Raw genomic sequence first — 18,958 nt, forward strand, 5'->3', positions numbered from 1 at the left:
GTCAACAGGTTCATCATCCAGTGCGGAGAAGCTGCTAACAGGGACGAGTTAAGGGTTCGCTTATTCTCATCGTCATTATCTGGATCGGCTTTTACTTGGTTTATATCATTACCTCCTAACTCAGTGGTGACTTGGGCTGATCTAGAGAAGCAATTCCACAAATACTTCTTTTCTGGTGTCCATGAGAAGAAGATCACCGATTTGGTCAAATTGAGGCAACGCAATGATGAATCGGTTGAAAGTTTTGTGCAGAGGATACGGGAAGTCAAGAACAAATGCTATAGCCTAGTTCTGGATGATCGGCAGCTAGCCGATTTGGCTTTCCAGGGTTTGTTGCCACACATCAGGGACCAGTACGCGTCTCAGGAGTTTGAAAGCTTAAGTCATTTGGTGCAGAGAATTTCTGATCAAGATATCAAGCCTTTCGAGCCCAAGAGAGCATGGAACAAAAAGGTGTCGTTCGTTGATGAAGCAACAAGCTTGGATTCTGATGAGGAACCAGTCATCGGCTTGGCAGAATGGGTGAAAAATAAGAAGCCGATGTTTTGCCCTTTTGGGCATAAGGAGCCAGAGAAGTTTGCATTTGACATCACTAAGGCCGATAGGATATTTATTTGACTTTCTACTTCAGGAAGGTCAGATCAAACTGTCACCAAATCACGTGATCCCATCGGCTGAGGAGTTGAAAAAGATGAAGTATTGTAAGTGGCACAATGCAACTTCTCACAGCACCAATGAGTGCAAGGTTTTCAGACAGCAGCTGCAATCGGCTATAGAGTCTGGAAGGATTAAATTTGACAGTTCCAAGACCCAGAAGCCGATGAAGATTGATCAACATCCTTTCCCAACAAATGGATGCTAAGGGAAAGGCCAATGTCTTGACGTCGGAAGCAGCTGAAAGAAGTGCATCAGTGGATCCTCAGCATCAGATCACTACTACCGATGCCAAAGGGAAAGGTTTGATCCAGGAGGGAGCTAACTCAGGGAGGCCTCCCCGGTCCGGTATTGTGATAACTCACCGAAGGCCTCGGGAGACCTGGCAGCAGCGTGAGGACCGGTATCGGCACCGACAGGAAGAGTACCATCGGGAAGAGGAAAGACGCTGACAAGAGTGGAATCAGCATAGGGATCATTGGAATTGTCCGTTCTTCATTCATTGCTGGGAGGAGAATATCAAGCTTCCTACTCTCAGAGATTGCCCTGAGTGCAACGGTTATGATCAGTATGACAGGTCTGATCGGCGCCATCACGATGATGATCGGTGGTTTAATGGGCCGATTAGGGGAAGGGTGTCCGTTCATGACCGACTGGGGGGCAGGCTCAGTGCGCACGACAGGCTTGGTGATCGTGTTCAATATCTTCCCAGAATCCAGGAAGAGCTTGAAGAAATGGCTAATGCACGGGTTCCCGATGAGTTCATATTTTGCAGGGATGCCAACACTTATCGGATGGAGTCAAGGGAAAATCGTCGCCCAGCGGTAAGGCAGCAGCAACTTCCTCCATGGTGTCCAGAGGGATTGACCAGGACACAGAAAAGAAGGCTGCAGCGTGAAAGACGAGAAGAGTTAAGCAAGGGGGAAAACTCTAGACAGTCTGGGGATCAGCAACAGCCAGATCCTAAGGGGAAAGGTCCATCGGCAGATGTCAACATGGTCTTTATGTTGCCGATGGAATTCCTTGCACCATCCAGTGATGATGAGTTGGAGTTCTTTGATCAAATAGCTCAGTTGGCTCTAGATCCGATGACAGCTATCTTTGAAAAGCCTACCGATGATGAAAGGCAACATCTTAAGGCTCTGTTTGTCAAAGGAAGGGTTGATGGCCAGCCGATGACCAAGATTTTAATTGATGGTGGGGCTGCTATCAACATCATGCCGTATGCAGTGTATCAAAAGCTTGGAAAAGGAGATCAGGACCTGACCAAGACCGATATGATGCTCAAAGACTTCGAGGGCAATGTGTCCCCAGTTAAAGGAGCTATCTGCGTGGAATTAACCATCGGCAGCAAAACCTTGCCAACGACCTTCTTCGTGATCAGTGGAAAAGGCACATATAATTTACTGTTGGGGAGAGATTGGATTCATGCTAATTGTTGCATCCCGTCTACAATGCACCAGTGCTTGGTTCAGTGGGTAGGTGACAAGATTGAAATTGTCCCGGGAGACTCTTCATACGTTATTGCATCGGCAGAGGCAGACACCTATGAAAGGACTAGTTGTATTTCAGGAGAAGTTTGGGAAAAGGAGTTTCTCAAGGTTGCCGACTACGAAATTCCACCAATCCAAGCAGTCGGTTTTGATGAAGGTTTTTAATGGATAGGTTCGCCGATGATGGAAAGTTAGGCCAGAGATTTACATCGGCCGACGATTTGGTAGAAGTAGATATAGGTGGTGGTGATAAGCCTAGACCTACTTTTATTAGTGCTAAGTTAGATTCTGAGTGTAAGCAACAGTTAACCGATCTGTTAAAAGAATATAAATATTGCTTTGCTTGGGATTATACTGAGATGCCTGGTTTAGACCGATCGATTGTTGAGCATCGGTTACCCATCAAGTCTGGATTTCAGCCACATCAGCAGCCAGCTCGCCGATGTAATCCTAACATACTTCCCGACATCAAGGCCAAAATAACTAAACTTATTGAAGCTAAATTTATTCAGCAATGTTGGTATGCCGAGTGGATTTCCAATGTTGTTCCGGTTTACAAGAAGAACGGGAAGCTTCGGGTCTGCATTGATTTCAGGAATCTTAACAAAGCTACACCGATGGATGGCTACCCAATGCCAGTTGCCGATCTGGTAGTTGATGCTGCAGCTGGACATCGGATTATTAGCTTTATGGATGGCAATGCAGGATACAATCAAATATTCATGGCTGAAGAGGATATTCCAAAGACTGCATTTAGATGTCCTAGTCATGTTGGGTTGTTTGAATGGATAGTCATGACCTTTGGTTTGAAGAATGCTGGTGCTACTTATCAGAGGGCCATGAATTTTATATTTCATGAATTCATCGGCAAACTGGTGGAGATTTATATTGATGATGTGGTAGTTAAGTCTAGAGACTTCACAAAGCATCTTGCCGATCTACGAAAGGTGTTGGAGTGCACAAGGAAGCATGGTTTGAAAATGAATCCCAATAAGTGTGCATTTGGTGTATCGGCAGGGCAGTTTCTTGGTTTCATGGTGCATCAAAGGGGGATTGAAATTAGTCGAAGATCTATTGAGGCCATCAATAAAATAGTCGCCCCTACCAACAAGACTGAGCTCCAGTCCTTGATCGGCAAGGTAAATTTTATCAGAAGATTTATATCTAATTTGTCTGGTAAAATTCATGCTTTCAGTCCTCTTCTTAAGTTAAAGGCCGATCAAGAATTTGTTTGGGGGAAAGAACAGTAGTTGGCTCTAGATGATATCAAGAATTATTTAGTGAATCCTCCAGTCCTGATCCCACCTCAACAAGGGAAGCCCTTCAGATTGTATTTGTCTACCGATGGGATGGTCATCGGTTCAGCTTTAATTCAAGAATTTGAAGGGAAAGATCGTGTGATTTATTACTTAAGCAGGAGGTTGATTGATGCTGAGACCAGGTATTCGGCCATTGAGAAATTATGCTTGTGCTTGTATTTCTCCTGTATCAAGTTAAGGCATTACTTGCTGTTGGCCGAATGCACTGTCATTTGCAAGGATGATGTGGTCCGGTACATGCTGTCTATGCCGATCATGAGTGGCAGGATCGGTAAGTGGATTTTGGCACTGTCGGAATTCGATTTGCGTTACAAATCAGCCAAGGCAATAAGGGACAGATTATGGCCGATTTGGTAACTCAACATTGCGGTGCAGTGGAGGCTTTGGAAATTGTACCTTGGACGCTCTTCTTTGATGGATCCACGTGTGACCCGGGGGCAGGAATCGGCATAGTATTAATTTCCCCTCGGGGAAGGAAGTATGAGTTTTCCTTGCCGATTGTTGCCACGTCGACGAATAATCAGGCTGAGTATCAGGCTTTAATAAAAGGGTTGGAGTTATTAAGAGAAGTTCATGCTGACGCTGTTGAGGTCTTCGGGGATTCTATGCTAGTTATAAATCAATTGGCTGGAAGCTATGAATGCCGAAGTGAAGTTCTCATAACTCATTACGAAAGGAGTATGCAACTGTTAAAGGAATTCAAAGATTTCCGATTAGAGCATGTTCCTCGATTGCATAATGAAGAGGCCAATCGGTTGGCTCAGCATGCCTCGGGATATCAGCCTGTGATTAATGCAATATCGGCAATCGGTGCCGATGATTGGAGAAAAGAGATCATTGATTATTTGAAGAATCCATCTAGGAAAGTTGAGAGACGGGTTCGGTTTCAAGCCACTAAGTATGTGCTCCTCGAAGATGAATTGTATTATTGAACTATTGATGGGATTCTTCTCCGATGCTTAGGTGATGATGAAGCTAAGAGTTTGATGGGAGAAATCCATGAAGGGGCATGTGGAGCACATCAGTCGGCTTTTAAGATGAAGTGGATGATTAGAAGGAATGGATATTATTGGCTGACAATACTTGAGGATTGCTTTAAGTATTTTAAAGGGTGTCAAGGATGTCAAAAGTTTGGTAACGTTCAAAGGGCGCCTGCATCGGCTATGAATCCTATTATAAAGCCATGGCCGTTCCAAGGATGGGCTATTGATTTGATCGGCCAGATTTATCCACCGTCTAGCAAAGGGCATAAATTTATTTTGGTTGCCACCGATTATTTCACTAAGTGGGTTGAAGCTATTCCTTTGAAAAAGGTTACATCGGCCAATATGATTGATTTCGTGAAGGAACACATCATTCACCGATTTGGAATTCCTCAGACGATTACTACCGATCAAGGCACCATGTTCACATCAGGGGAGTTTGATGAATTTGCAATCAGTATGGGAGTTAAAGTATTAAATTCTTCTCCTTACTATGCTCAAGCTAATGGGCAGGCCGAGGCATCTAACAAAGGGATTATCAAGCTTATTAAACGAAAGATTGAAGAAAATCCTAGGAGGTGGCATACGTTGTTGAATGAAGCCTTGTGGTCATACCGGATGGCTTGTCATGGATCGACCAAGGTTTCACCTTATCAATTGGTGTATGGGCATGATGCAGTGCTACCTTGGGAAATTAAGGCTGGGTCTAGGCGAATATCTTTTCAAGATCAATTGGCTGCCGATGATTATGCTACTTTAATGACAGACGAGTTGGATGATCTAGCAGGACATCGGCTGAAGGACTTGATGAGTATAGAAGAGAATAAGAAGAGAGTTGCCAGATGGTATGACAAGAAAGTAAAGGCTAAGGAGTTTGCCGATGGAGATTTGGTATGGAAATTGATCTTACGGATCGGGACTAAGAATTCAAAATTTGGGAAGTGGTCTCCCAATTGGGAGGGTCCCTATCGGATAAGTCGATCGGCTCCTGGTAATGCCTATATTCTAGAAACTCTCGAAGGAGTCAAATTTCCCAGAGCATTAAATGGCAAATATTTGAAGAAGTATTACCCCAGCATATGGGTCGATGCATAAAAGTTAAGTGCCGATAACATCCCTATCGGCTGGGTCAAAATGTGTCTCGGGTCAGACTTAGTGTTTTAAAAGGGTGCCGATAACAGTCCTATCGGCTAGACCAAGTATCAAGAAGGTCGGGAAACAGAAAAAGGCGAACGTGTTGCTGATGAAGAGCTCACAAGTCTAGTAGCACCTGGATGGCCGATATGGCGCGTAGGCGGATTTGATTAGCTGCTTCTATCTCTTTGGTGTCTTCATCAGCAGAACCTTCCACCGGCTTCAATTTCTTCTTCAACTGCAATGCTTTGCGGCCATGGACGTTTCGTTCTTGCTCAAGAAGCTTGATTGTCTCTGGCAGTTGGCTTTCTTCTTGTCGGGTTTGGGACAGGGCATCCTCTACTTGCGTGAGTTCTGCCAGCAGAGTTTCTCTTCTTGCCGATAAGTTAGAAATCTTTTGCTTCAGTGCATCTCCTGAGGACTTCAAGGTGCCGATGTTCTTGTGCTTTTCATTGGTAAGAAGCTTTTCTTTCATCATCTCCTCGGAAAGCTGAGTCTGAGCGGCTCTATCGGCAAGGCGTTGGGTAGCCCTCTGGTACTGCAGTTGACGGCTCTCCAGATGAGCAGCTTGAAAGAGGATTACTTCGGCATCGACGGGGATTTGGCCTCTCAGGGTCTTGAACAAAGCCTTGGCCAGATCAGAGTCATCGACTAGTTGGGTTGTGTCTTGGTGGAGGAGAGCCGATAGTTCTTCCAGCTTTGCCCTGACCTCTGCCGATGTGATCCCAACTGCCCGAGAAGAGCTTGCTTCTTCGCCTTCATCTTCGGAGATTTCAATGGCGAAAGAAAATAGGCTGTCGGGAGAATCCTGCTCCTGAAGAAGAGTTAAAACGAGTTATTCTATGGTCCGGTATTGATAAATAATACAGACAGGTGTTGACGGTCCTTAAGTATCAAATTTAATTATCAAATAAACAAAGAAAAGGATCCAAATGAAATCAACATCTAGACTTAGGGTTTTATCTGACAGAATTCCATGAGTTTTGGTGTTTGTCTATTTCTGCAGGGGGTTATCAGGAAATACGGAAGAAAGGCCCACACGTCGGGATTACATAGAGATATTAACGTGCCGCGCAATTATCTTACATCTAGAAGACTCCAGAAGCCACGGGAAGGAAGCGGAGGCCGAACGGGGCCAGAGGCAGGGCGCCCGCCCTCCTGCCCTAGGCGCCCGCCCACCTCTGGAGCCCAATCGGGACTCTTTCTCTCGGGAGATCTCCACCGACCTAAAGGATGAAGAATAACCGTTCAATCAATGTCGGTTTGATCTGACGGCCCAGGTTCACTTGAGGGGACTATAAAACCAGACCCCCTGGCCCCTGGAGGAGGCACCCCTTGATTATTATTCATTATTCATAGACAGAGCAAAAGCTAGGGTTTAGAGATGAGAGCTCTCCTCTCTTCTCTAAACTAGAGTAGATCTAGATAGTAGCGAGATGGAGAGCGAAGGAGGATTAGAGGAGAGGCCGGCCTGTCGGTTCTTCCTCCGGTTGTACTACGCCATGATCAAGCTCTAATCAAGCTTGCTCATGGGATGACTCTGGTAACCTACTTCTAATTCATTATGCAATTACTAATCATGTATGTTCTGGTTCACAACTCTTTTGAGTACTTCTAATCTATAGGACGCTATAGGTTAGAGTTGTAGTATAGGTGTAAGCGTGGTGCTTAGACTTAGATTACTTGTGGATATCCCCTGTCTAGCTGGATCGTGTGGTAGGCCGCGTAGGTAACAGTTACGTTGGTCCTCTGTAGTCCACCTCTCGTTAGCAGGATGGGTAGGGTTTATCGGCCTGGATAAGCATCCTTTGTGGTGTAATCTTATCACGTGGTTCGTCCCAGACATAGACATACCCCTTTGATGTAGAGAAACCATAGTTATCCTCTCTATTCTGCTACCATCGCCCATATACTAGAATTGCTCTATTCTCTATTCCCATATTATCACTCACTGTTATCTTACCTTTAATATTGTTCTTATTCGATTCTACCATCTTTCCTATTTACATCTATTTACTTATCTTGGTTAAGTTAGAGCGTAGATCAGTTCTCCCGTTTCCCTGTGGATACGATAAAACCTTTAATCGGGTAAAAGCTTCAACGGTATCCGTGCGCTTGCGGATTATCTGTGTGCGTATAAATACCATAGTACACTCTAGTGCCATGCTGGGGATGACAACCTAGTATTCAAGTGGTGTTAGCAAGTGTCAACAAGCATTTTTGGCGCCGTTGCCGGGGAAACGGTTGCTGAGTTGACTACGAACTAGCTTAATCATTTTCTAAAATAATAATAATAAAAAAATATTTTGCTTTTATCCTTTGCCTCATCTCTGCTAATCTTTCTTCTTATCTAATCCTTGATCTCTGGTCTATCATGAATTCAAACATGTCTATCTATGAATTTCATAGACCTACGGGCACACATCTCGAACCACCAAAATCTTCAAAGCCTATCATAGCATCCAGTTTTGAGATAGACCCCGAGTACATAGAATTTGTTCAAAAACAACCTTTCTCAGGAGAAGGTGAGGAAAACCCATACACACACCTAAGAGAGTTTTATCGAGTCTGTGACCTCCTTCGCATAGAAGGAATGTCCGATGAGACCCTCAAATGGAAGCTCTTTCCGTTCTCTTTAACGGGAAAAGCTAGACATTGGTACAAACTCAAAGTAGGGAGTGTTCATGGAGATTGGAAGGAGTTACATAATAGTTTTCTTTTAAAATATTTTCCAATCTCTAAAGTGGCAGAACTTTGGCGTGAGATTATTTCTTTCAGACAACTGGAAGAAGAATCTCTTAGCAAATCATGGGACCGCTTTGTTAACCTTACTCTCACTAGCCCAAAGCTTTCTATTCCAGAAGAAGTTCTTCTAATTCACTTTTTTTGAGGGCCTTAGTGGGGAAAATAAGCAAACCTTGAATACAGCCTCTAGAGGATCCTTCTATCACCTACCTGCTAGTGAAGCTTGGAATTTGATTGATTTATTAAGTGGAAAGTCTCCTAGCTTTTATATCCCTGAGAAAGAGACAGAACCAGTTCCTAGACAAGAAGAAGAAGTTTCAATAGCCAGATCACAACCACTTCAATTCCAAACTTTAGCTATCGATCCTAAACCATCAATACCCCAAAATTCTCCAAGGGAGGAAGGAATTCTGACCTTAAATCTTTCAGATACTGATGGTTTAGACTTCTGGTTCCATAAGAGACCTTCAAGCAGGGATAATTCAAATCCTTGCAATAATGTTTCTCTTAGAGAATGTCCTGGTTCCTATTATGAAGAAGTTGAGGATGACATATCAAGTGAAGGAGAGCTAAGCCATATAGAAAATTCTAACACCTCCCCTTTCTTGATCACAAGTTCTAAATGGTTAGAATGTGTAGAATGGATGGATAAGGAAGAAGCCTTAATGGATTCTGACTTTGGCTCAATTTCAAATGATGAGTTCATGACTCCCTTTGAAAATGAGATTCATCCAACTACAAAAGAGGACATAGGTGAGACCAATCCAGGAGAAACTCCGAACATTCAGATTGGAGACGAAGATAACATTAATGAGCATGGAATTTATTTCATAGCCACTTCATTCACTCCATGCTCATATGCAACATCTTCCCAATCTATTGGTCTCTCCAACATCACCACATTTGAGATCTCCAACCCCCTTTTCCTTTCTATTTATAAAAACTTTAAAAGGGCGGTTGTCGATGCATATGTCTATAATAAATATTGCAGATCTCGTTGAGTTGATCTTGATATAGGTCAGCGTTGGAAGGGAAACCACTTCACCGACATAAATTGATGGTTTCCCAAGGACAAGCTTAGTGTCCTAAAATAAGCACTGATGAGATCGTAACATGAGCTTTTAATTATTTGCAACATTACCTTGTGTATTGAGCATATAAGGATAATTGTAAAAATATTCCTTCGGGTATTCTTGTCACTAACCTTTACAGGATTGGAGCAAGAAGATCGGATGAATGACAAGCACAAGGTATGTCCAACCAATCATCATACAACATTGAATTAAATTCATCCAAACTTGAATTCTGCAAAATTCAAGCTTGGGGGAGTACTTTACATAAAAACATCCTTTGCCATGTTGCTATGTTCGTTGTCCCTACCTTTAAGACATGCTCAATTTGTTAAATACTAATCACATTACTTCATCTCCACTTGAGTAGATCTCTATAAATGCTGTCATGCTACCTTTGTCTATTTACTAGTAAGTGTTAGTTTGGAAGTACTGCACATACTTCTTTTGGCTTTTAAATTAAGCATGGTGCTTAGGTTAAACAGCCTTCCTTAATCTGATTAGACATGGAGTCTAGTTCAGTTATTGAACTAAAAACTGCTTGTGTAGACATTGGTATATTTTTGTCGGACTAACCCCTGCAGAAAAACTTTCAATATCGATTTGGGAAGTCCTGAGATAAACTCACATTAGAGACGAAGAGAGTGACACATGAAGTTTAATAATTTGCACAAGAAGGACATAGCTCATTCATCATAGAGAGATGATCCATGGAGGGTGCCACAAACACGATGCACAACCACTAAGAAAGGAAAGCTTCCACAAGGTGATACTACACCATCACTCTTCAAGTAAGGTAACACCTTAAGGTACTTGACTATCACTTTTATAAGCTTCTCCTTGGTTCTAGCGTTCATATAAATAAAAGAGACAAACATGTATGATTTACAACTCTAGATTAACCAACCCAACTGGTTCAACATGTTTAGTCCTTTAATCCTTGTTCTTAGTACTACCTCCATGATCCCACACTCCTAATCATATGAGCTAGAATGTTACACATTCAATCATTGAGAGATATAAAGAAAAAGACATATACATAGATAGATTATCTTTCCATAAGGTTGAGCGATCTGATCTGACAAATGTTATAAGTGCTACACTCATGAACTTTTCATCCATCAACTTTGTCTTGCTCACTATGCTTAGGGTTAGAGAAGAACAAATACACTTTAGGTTCTGTTGGTGTTTTCCACCAACAGGACCCATGCACTTGATCTCTGCCTTGTCTCTATGAGCAGGTACACTTTGAGACAAACATGGAGGAGTTTTATAACTCTCAGACTCTATCAAGTGAAGGACTTGGATCTACGAGAACAAACACACTGAGCAAGATACTGCCAACGCCGCACTTCGAACTGCTGGGCAAACGAAGAGGTGCAGACGTCATGGTCCGCACCTAAATCAAATGACGCACCTGAAGAATGAACACGGTGAGAAGTCTTGTTAAGAAGACATAAAGCATTGAACCCTCGTCGAAAGGTAAGTTCGGTAGTTATCCATATTTATCCTTTCTGCATTCCCTTTTCCCTTTAATTATTTACTTTCCTTAAATAGATTATTAGTTAAATCATGCTATCTTGAAAAGAAAATAAAAATGTTAAAAAATACTAAGCCCCATGTGAGTATACGAGTGGCATAAAACCCATAAGTACCTTCACTGTGGTGGCATAAAAATAAAATAAATATTTTTTTTCTGCTTTATAAAATAAAAATATAAAAACAGGGAGTAATATTTATTGAGGAAGCTCAACATGATGAAGGCTAGATATTTATGCTAACACTTAATTAGTTCCACAAGCTTTGTTGTCTATTTGAGCTCCACAGAATTTAAGAATCAAGAAGACTAGTAGACGGATGTCACACCCCAAAATTTCTAATTTTAGGTTGTGCATAGAAAACACTAAATAATTATAAAATAAATTTAATATTTGTATAAGGTTTGCCAAGATTAGTGGAGTTAGTGTAAATTTAGTTATAGGAAAATATGAATTTTCAAATTGTTCCAAATTAACTTTATGTGCTTTTGTTGACGTGATGTGATGCTTGATTGTTGCTTGAATTTGTGTTGTGAGTAGATAAAGATTTAGAGCGCGTTTAGTAAGTCATTTATCTGTATCTAGCATGTATCTACCTTTTTCTACAAATCAAGTCTCCTCTATCATGATCTTAATCTTTTCATCTAAAGTTTCCATATCGTCCTATTCTACTCCAAATCATTCCTTTGAGTTCATCTTCTATCAACCGGCCTATTAAAACTTCTCGATAATTTTTTCGTCATTTTGGGAATTCTTTCTCGCTTTTCTACGAGCATAATCTAATTTTTAGATGCTCCTAGACATCTTTTCATGAGCCCTAAATACTTTATTTGGGTTCTTCATGTTCTAAAATGTCTCTAAGAAGTTTCTTCAAATTTTTGGAGAAATTATGGATTTTTCTAGAATTATTTTAATCTCAAAATTCATTAATTCCGGATATAATAAAATATCTCTTTTTGATGCTCAACGCCTGTGCGAAATAGTTCTTATAAATCCTAAAGAGCCAGACATGAGCTTAAGAAAAAAATTAGGGTATCGTTCCTTCTCCTTGCGCCGCCGTCTTAAAATCAATCTGCTATTCCCTTCGCTGCCAAACATCCGGCGACTCGACGGCAACGAGTACAGGGCAGACTACTGCAGAGTTTCGGAAAGCCGACGTAACCATCTTCAAAAGCAGCGCCGGTAGGTGGACCAAGGATGGCAAGTTCATCATTACCTGTTCTTTGTTTTCTAGTAACTCGCAAGCTTGGCCAGGCCTTGTGCATCTCGGCTCTTTCTGATGGTGTACGAGCAGGGCAGCCGCCATCATCATCTTCGCATGCCCAGGCCGCTGTTGCTTGCCTTTGCTGCACGCAGCTACACATCACGGCTCCGCAAGCCTACCAGCCGAGCCAACGCCATCTCGTCTTGCCTGGTGGGTAGAAGGTTCCTGCCGCCGGAGCCCGAAGCTGCCCCTGGCCCATGCGCTGGTTGTCAAGGCCGAATCAGCCATGACCATCATACATGTTTAAGGTAAGAAGCCAAGGTATTTACGAACTTGGCACCAATTTGTAATATTCTCATAGTTTATTCGTTTTACGTCCGATTCGAGTGGTTCTAGTTGCATTAATTTCGTGTCGATGCGCTCTACACAGTAGTTCTAAAGTTTATCATATCACTTGATTACAAATTCATTAATTTAAATACTAATTAAATTAATCATTATTTAATAGCTTTCTAATTAAAAGCAACATAGGTTTATACCTCGGTCCTTCATAAATAAATATTAATTGCTAACGAAATTTGTTTACAGTTATATATTGCTTAGTTCAACCCATTTGATATAGAAAATTCAAATTATTGTATTAGACGCTCTCACATGTTTATTTCTTTTGTAAAGATAACATTTAATAACTTGCTTTATAAAGTAGGTGGTAACATTTATAAAATAAACATGATTAGCGTCCACTTAATTTTCAAGTTAATTTAAATATGTTTTATTTAATCTCAACTAATGCTACACACATAGTTTTTCTTAATTAACACCAATTAAGCTCACAGTTGTAGGCTTTTATAATATAAGCTCTCGGTAGTCGCTTCTTTTCAATCAAAGCCCAGTTCTCAGTGTTTCCTGTGTTTTTGTGACCTTAGCATCAAGCCATGCCGTTTAGTGTGCTCTTTTAAAGTTTTTCCTTTGATTGATGTATTGTTCTTAGTTGCTTTTATTTGTTGCTTGTATGTTTGCCTATGTGTGGTGCTTGCTACGAGTAGAAAGAGATCTATGAGGGCGTTGGAGGACAGAAGCTACAAAAGAGAAGATCAAAGAATATCTATGAGCATTTGCTTTGAGTGAAAAGCAAGTATTCAAGGCAAGTATAACTTGGGATCATCCTTGTTACCTATTCACTATTAACTACACATATATATCATATGCATGCTATCACCTTGTCGACCTTAGCAAAATCATAGATGATTGTTACCTGGATTCCTTGCTACCTACTTGATATGCATTTGGTGTAGATGTGCTAGTGCTTGATATAATCCATGATCTTGTAAGATGATTAATAGCTATGCAATGAACGTTCAAAGATGACAAATAACTATATGAGATCTTGTCTGTAAGTGATCACCGGGACAACAGTGCAACCATGAGGGCTATAATGGCTCTGGCTTTAGCTCAGTATGAAGAACTTTTCTAGCTTGTTAGCGGTTACCCGAAAGGGCGGAGGGGCTGAACCGTTTTGGGTATAGTGCGAGCCCCTGTCCCTATGTGTATAGGCTGCGTGTCATTGTGCCATTCGGAAGGGGGGTATCTATATCTGCGCGCAAAGGAAACCTTGCGGCCCTAACATGTTAGACGAACTTTTGAAAGGCTTCATAGTGATCCCTGCCGACCTTCCTTGGTAGTGGGTTAAGAGATTAGCTACCTCGGGCGAAAGGGTAAATCATGACTCATGGGTAAAGATGTACAACCTCTGCAGAGTGTAAAACTGGTATACTAGCCGTGCTCACGGTTATGAGCGGCCTTGGGGGTTCTTGCTGCGCCGACGATGAGCTTATTAAGTTGTTATGTTCATTTGATTATCGTTTATGCTATGGATTAATTATGCTTACACTTGATCATGTGATTATTGGATTATTTATACTACCTTGACATTTGCTATTAATTATGAACATGCTATCCACTATTAAAAGCTAAATGCAGTCAAACCAGTGTCAGCTATTTGAGCCTCATGAACCCCTAGTTATACTTGTTGAGTACGATATGTGCTCACTCTTGCTATTTCCCACCACTCCAGTCCACTAGAAAGAGTTGATTAGAAGGATGGAGTCATGAAGGATGTTCTCAGGATACAAGAAGTGCTAGGCATATGTTACCCCAGTCAACCGTCCCTGTGAAGATTGAGCCTAAAGATTAGTTATCATTCCGCGATACTCTGATGTAAGTGTCTATTATATGTATGTTTTCGCTATATATCATTGTTTTCTGATACTATTCCTTTCTGTTGTTATATGTGTGGACTTCCTGGGCACACATATGGCTTGCTTGGTTTTGTTCTTTAAAACCGGGTGTGACAACGGAGGACATTCTAATCGCTGTCAGAATGCTGCTGACTTTCAAATACACCTCTGCCACCTGCTTGCTACATCAAGAGAAATTACGTCAAAATTCAGCTTGGGGGAGAGCACCCCCATTCATCTCGCTAAGTATTTCTACCTATCTTTATACTTATATTATGTTAGAATATTAAAATACATAAACTCTGAAAAACCAAATAAAGATTTTGTGCTTATATATATATATATATCTTTTGCTTAGTGTGTTTAATAAATAAATAAAGTGGCTATGCTAATCTGAATCTTAATAATAAATCTCCAGCATGGATATTATGAATAGTTGCTCTGCCTAATTTGCAAATTTGAAGTTCTCTCTCAAGTTTAGACATAACTGTTATATTTTAAACCTTGCTCTAGATCTAAACTTGTGGGATGAAAACTTGATCTGAAATCTAAGTTGTTAACGGATATGATATGGGAAGGTTGAGCTGCTGTTTATCTGTTCCTAGAGATGCTAGAATTCTGGAGAATTTTATCTTTAAAAAATCTTTAAAATATTGCATGATGAGTTCTTGTATGATGAGAGTTTAAATTCCTACCACAGCCATATATACATGCTTGCTAGACTTTGGGCCACACATTTACTATTTACTGCTTATGAGCATTGAGTGTGGTCAAGCTGTGTAGACCCTTAGGAGCTTGTCATGTGGTTAAATCAAGATTCACTTGCACGTTCACTCATATATGCTACTTCTACTCCGGAAGTACCATCCACATATATCCATCCATGTCCATCTCCAGAATCATCCAAAAATATTCTACTCCTAATCCGGGAGAGAATAGCCAAAAATATTTTTGTTTTCCCTTATGAAATAAATGCTCAAGTTATCTTGCAACTACCACTTGCTATATTATCTCAAGAGATGAGTGCTCTGAAAAAAAAAGAGAAAAAAAAAGAGAAAGATACGAGGAAATAAAAAGGGGCAAGTGCCCGGAACCTCGAAAGGAAAGGAAAAGTGAGACGAGAGGTAAAAATGGACAAGTGTCCGACAGTAGAATTAGGGGTACAAGATACCCATCTGAGAGAAAAGAAAAAGAAGAGCATCTCATTCTCCTCACAAAGTTTCAAAAAGCAAGAAAGGTATGTATCCCCTTGAAAGAGCAAAGTAGAATTAGACTTCCACCATTACCACCATCATCACCATACACCATTCATTCGCCACACATGCACATCTTGATTTGGCTTATTGATTTGTTTCTTTGGATCCATGGTTTGACTATACAATAAATGTCTTGTAAGTATGTATACTTTATCTCCCACCTATGAGCTCCAGATATTAAAGCCTTATTAGAGTAGGGTGAGAGAGAAGGCAATGTCACTGTGCCTTATACCACAAATACCACATATCTTGAGAGAAGGCATATACCATCACTGCCTTGGTAAGGATCCAGAAATACCACAAAAGAGAGATTTAGAGAGTCATACAATGAATCTCTGAGTTTTATTTGAAAATCTGCAAAAACTCCAGAGCTATAGCTGATCAAGAATAAGAGACATGGCACTTGGCTAGACTGTTCTATCTTTTAACTACTCAAGACAGAAGTGACGGTTACAAGTCCCATGTTGAAAGGTAAAGTAAGTAAGTTTTAGTTCTTGACAGTTTACTCTAACTCAGAGATGAGATCTTATTTAAAAGCATGTGTACCGTCAAATTTTTAAGATATTGCAACAACTTCTGATCCATTGCTGAGTCTATCCTTGCTCAGGGACGAGCAAGAGGTAAGCTTGGGGGAGTTTGTTGACGGTCCTTAAGTATCAAATTTAATTATCAAATAAACAAAGAAAAGGATCCAAATGAAATCAACATCTAGACTTAGGGTTTTATCTGACAAAATTCCATGAGTTTTGGTGTTTGTCTATTTCTGTAGGGGGTTATCAGGAAATACGGAAGAAAGGCCCACACGTCGGGATTACATAGAGATATTAACGTGCCGCGCAATTATCTTACATCTAGAAGACTCCAGAAGCCACGGGAAGGAAGCGGAGGCCGAACGGGGCCAGAGGCAGGGCGCCCGCCCTCTTGCCCTGGGCGCCCGCCCACCTCTGGGGCCCAATCGGGACTCTTTCTCTCGGGAGATCTCCACCGACCTAAAGGATCAAGAATAACCGTTCAATCAATGTCGGTTTGATCCGACGGCCCAGGTTCACTTGAGGGGACTATAAAACCAGACCCCCTGGCCCCTGGAGGAGGCAACCCTTGATTATTATTCATTATTCATAGACAGAGCAAAAGCTAGGGTTTAGAGATGAGAGCTCTCCTCTCTTCTCTAAACTAGAGTAGATCTAGAAAGTAGCGAGATGGAGAGCGAAGGAGGATTAGAGGAGAGGCCGGCCTGTCGGTTCTTCCTCCGGTTGTACTTCGTCATGATCAAGCTCTAATCAAGCTTGCTCATGGGATGACTCTGGTAATCTACTTCTAATTCATTATGCAATTACAAATCATGTATGTTCTGGTTCACAACTCTTTTGAGTACTTCTAATCTATAGGACGCTATAGGTTAGAGTTGTAGTATAGGTGTAAGCGTGGTGCTTAGACTTAGATTACTTGTGGATATCCCCTGTCTAGCTGGATCGTGTGGTAGGCCGCGTAGGTGACAGTTACGTTGGTCCTCTGTAGTCCACCTCTCGTTAGCAGGACGGGTAGGGTTTATCGGCCTATGGATAAGCATCCTTTGTGGTGTAATCTTATCACGTGGTTCGTCCTAGACATAGACATACCCCTTTGAAGTAGAGAAACCATAGTTATGCTCTCTATTCTGCTACCATCGCCCATATACTAGAATTGCTCTATTCTCTATTCCCATATTATCACTCACTGTTATCTTACCTTTAATATTGTTCTTATTCGATTCTACCATCTTTCCTATTTACACCTATTTACTTATCTTGGTCAAGTTAGAGCGTAGATCAGTTCTCCCGTTTCCCTGTGGATACGATAAAACCTTTAACCGGGTAAAAGCTTCAACAGTATCCGTGCGCTTGCGGATTATTTGTGTGCGTATAAATACCATAGTACACTCTAGTGCCATGCTGGGGATGACAACCTAGTATTCAAGTGGTGTTAGCAAGTGTCAACAACAGGGATTGGATAACTTACTTGTTTCAGGACAATCTCTCGCCTGTGACTGGAGGATGCCGGTGGAACCACAGGTTGATCGGCTGGGGCTGCCGATGGAATTATATCGGCTGAAAGAATAGCAGAAATAATTGTAAGACAGAAGAAATAAGTTCATCGGCAATGATTTCATAGGAAGTGTGTTACCTTGGGGAGGTGCAGTACTTGTCTGAATGGAAGAGACTACCGATGATATGATTGAGCCTGCTGGATCGATGGTCTGCTCGCCTACGTCAGCCGATGTGTCTTCCGGCTAGGGTACTTCTGGCTGGGGTTCTTCCACCTGAGGCGCTTCTTGCGGCTGAGAGGGAGATGATACTTGCTGTGTCTGTACTTCTGGAGAAGAAGGAGAAGATTCCACTGGGATTGGAGATACCGGAGGAGGAGAGGGCGTTACTACTCTCTGGCGCTTTGCTTGTGCTCTGGTGTTCTTGGCACCCTTTCTCTTCGGCTGACTAGACTGGAGGGCATCGGTACTTTTTCTTCTGGCCTTTGCCGATGCGTCGGTCTGCTGATATAGAAAGGAGAATTTGTGAGTAACAATGTAGCAGATGTAAAAGTAAAATCGGTATGAATGAAAAGGGTTAACAGTTACCTTAAAGGCCTGTGCTAAGGCGGAAGCAGCCACCGATGGGGATGTCTTTGTACGCTTGGTGGTGATTTTCTTGAGACATACACCCCGGTGCATTATGGCAGCCAAGGTAGGAGCGTTGTTGCCGATTGAAGAGATTGGACCTGATGGGAACAGGTCTATCGGCTTGCCACTCCTGCTGACCGATGGAGGGGTGTTGTCAACCTGCAAGATGATACAAAGGTGAATCACCGATGGAAATAAAATTGAGAAAATGAAAACATCGGTTCGAAGATACTATTGTCTGGAACTTCGTACTCGGGATCGATCATGCCGCGATACAGATGCTCCTTCCATTCTGCCCACCATTGCTTGTACGCCTGAGTGATGAAGGCGGCTGGAACCCACTCTGACAAGTCTGCATCTGTATCGGCACTTGATGGCAGTTGGGCTACTCGAATCCATTCAAGGAGGTTAGTGATGGTTTCCCTGGGTTTTATCACATCGGCATAACAGAGTGCAATCGGCAGCTGGCCGAAAGCTAATTGATGAGCTAGTGCCGATGGGTTGTAAAATTCATAGGTCTGGTTGGAGGTTTTCCCACTACCAAAGAAATTTACTGGTATAGCTCTGGGAGTGATCAGTGCCATCATCACTTCGTGATCCTTGTTGAGAGTATCATTGAACGGGTGGAAAACCAGAGGAAACATGGTGTCTGGATCGTCATAAGGCAGCCAT

This window comes from Sorghum bicolor, chromosome 5 (assembly GCF_000003195.3).
Source record: "Sorghum bicolor cultivar BTx623 chromosome 5, Sorghum_bicolor_NCBIv3, whole genome shotgun sequence".
In the NCBI taxonomy this organism is placed as follows: Eukaryota; Viridiplantae; Streptophyta; class Magnoliopsida; order Poales; family Poaceae; genus Sorghum; species Sorghum bicolor.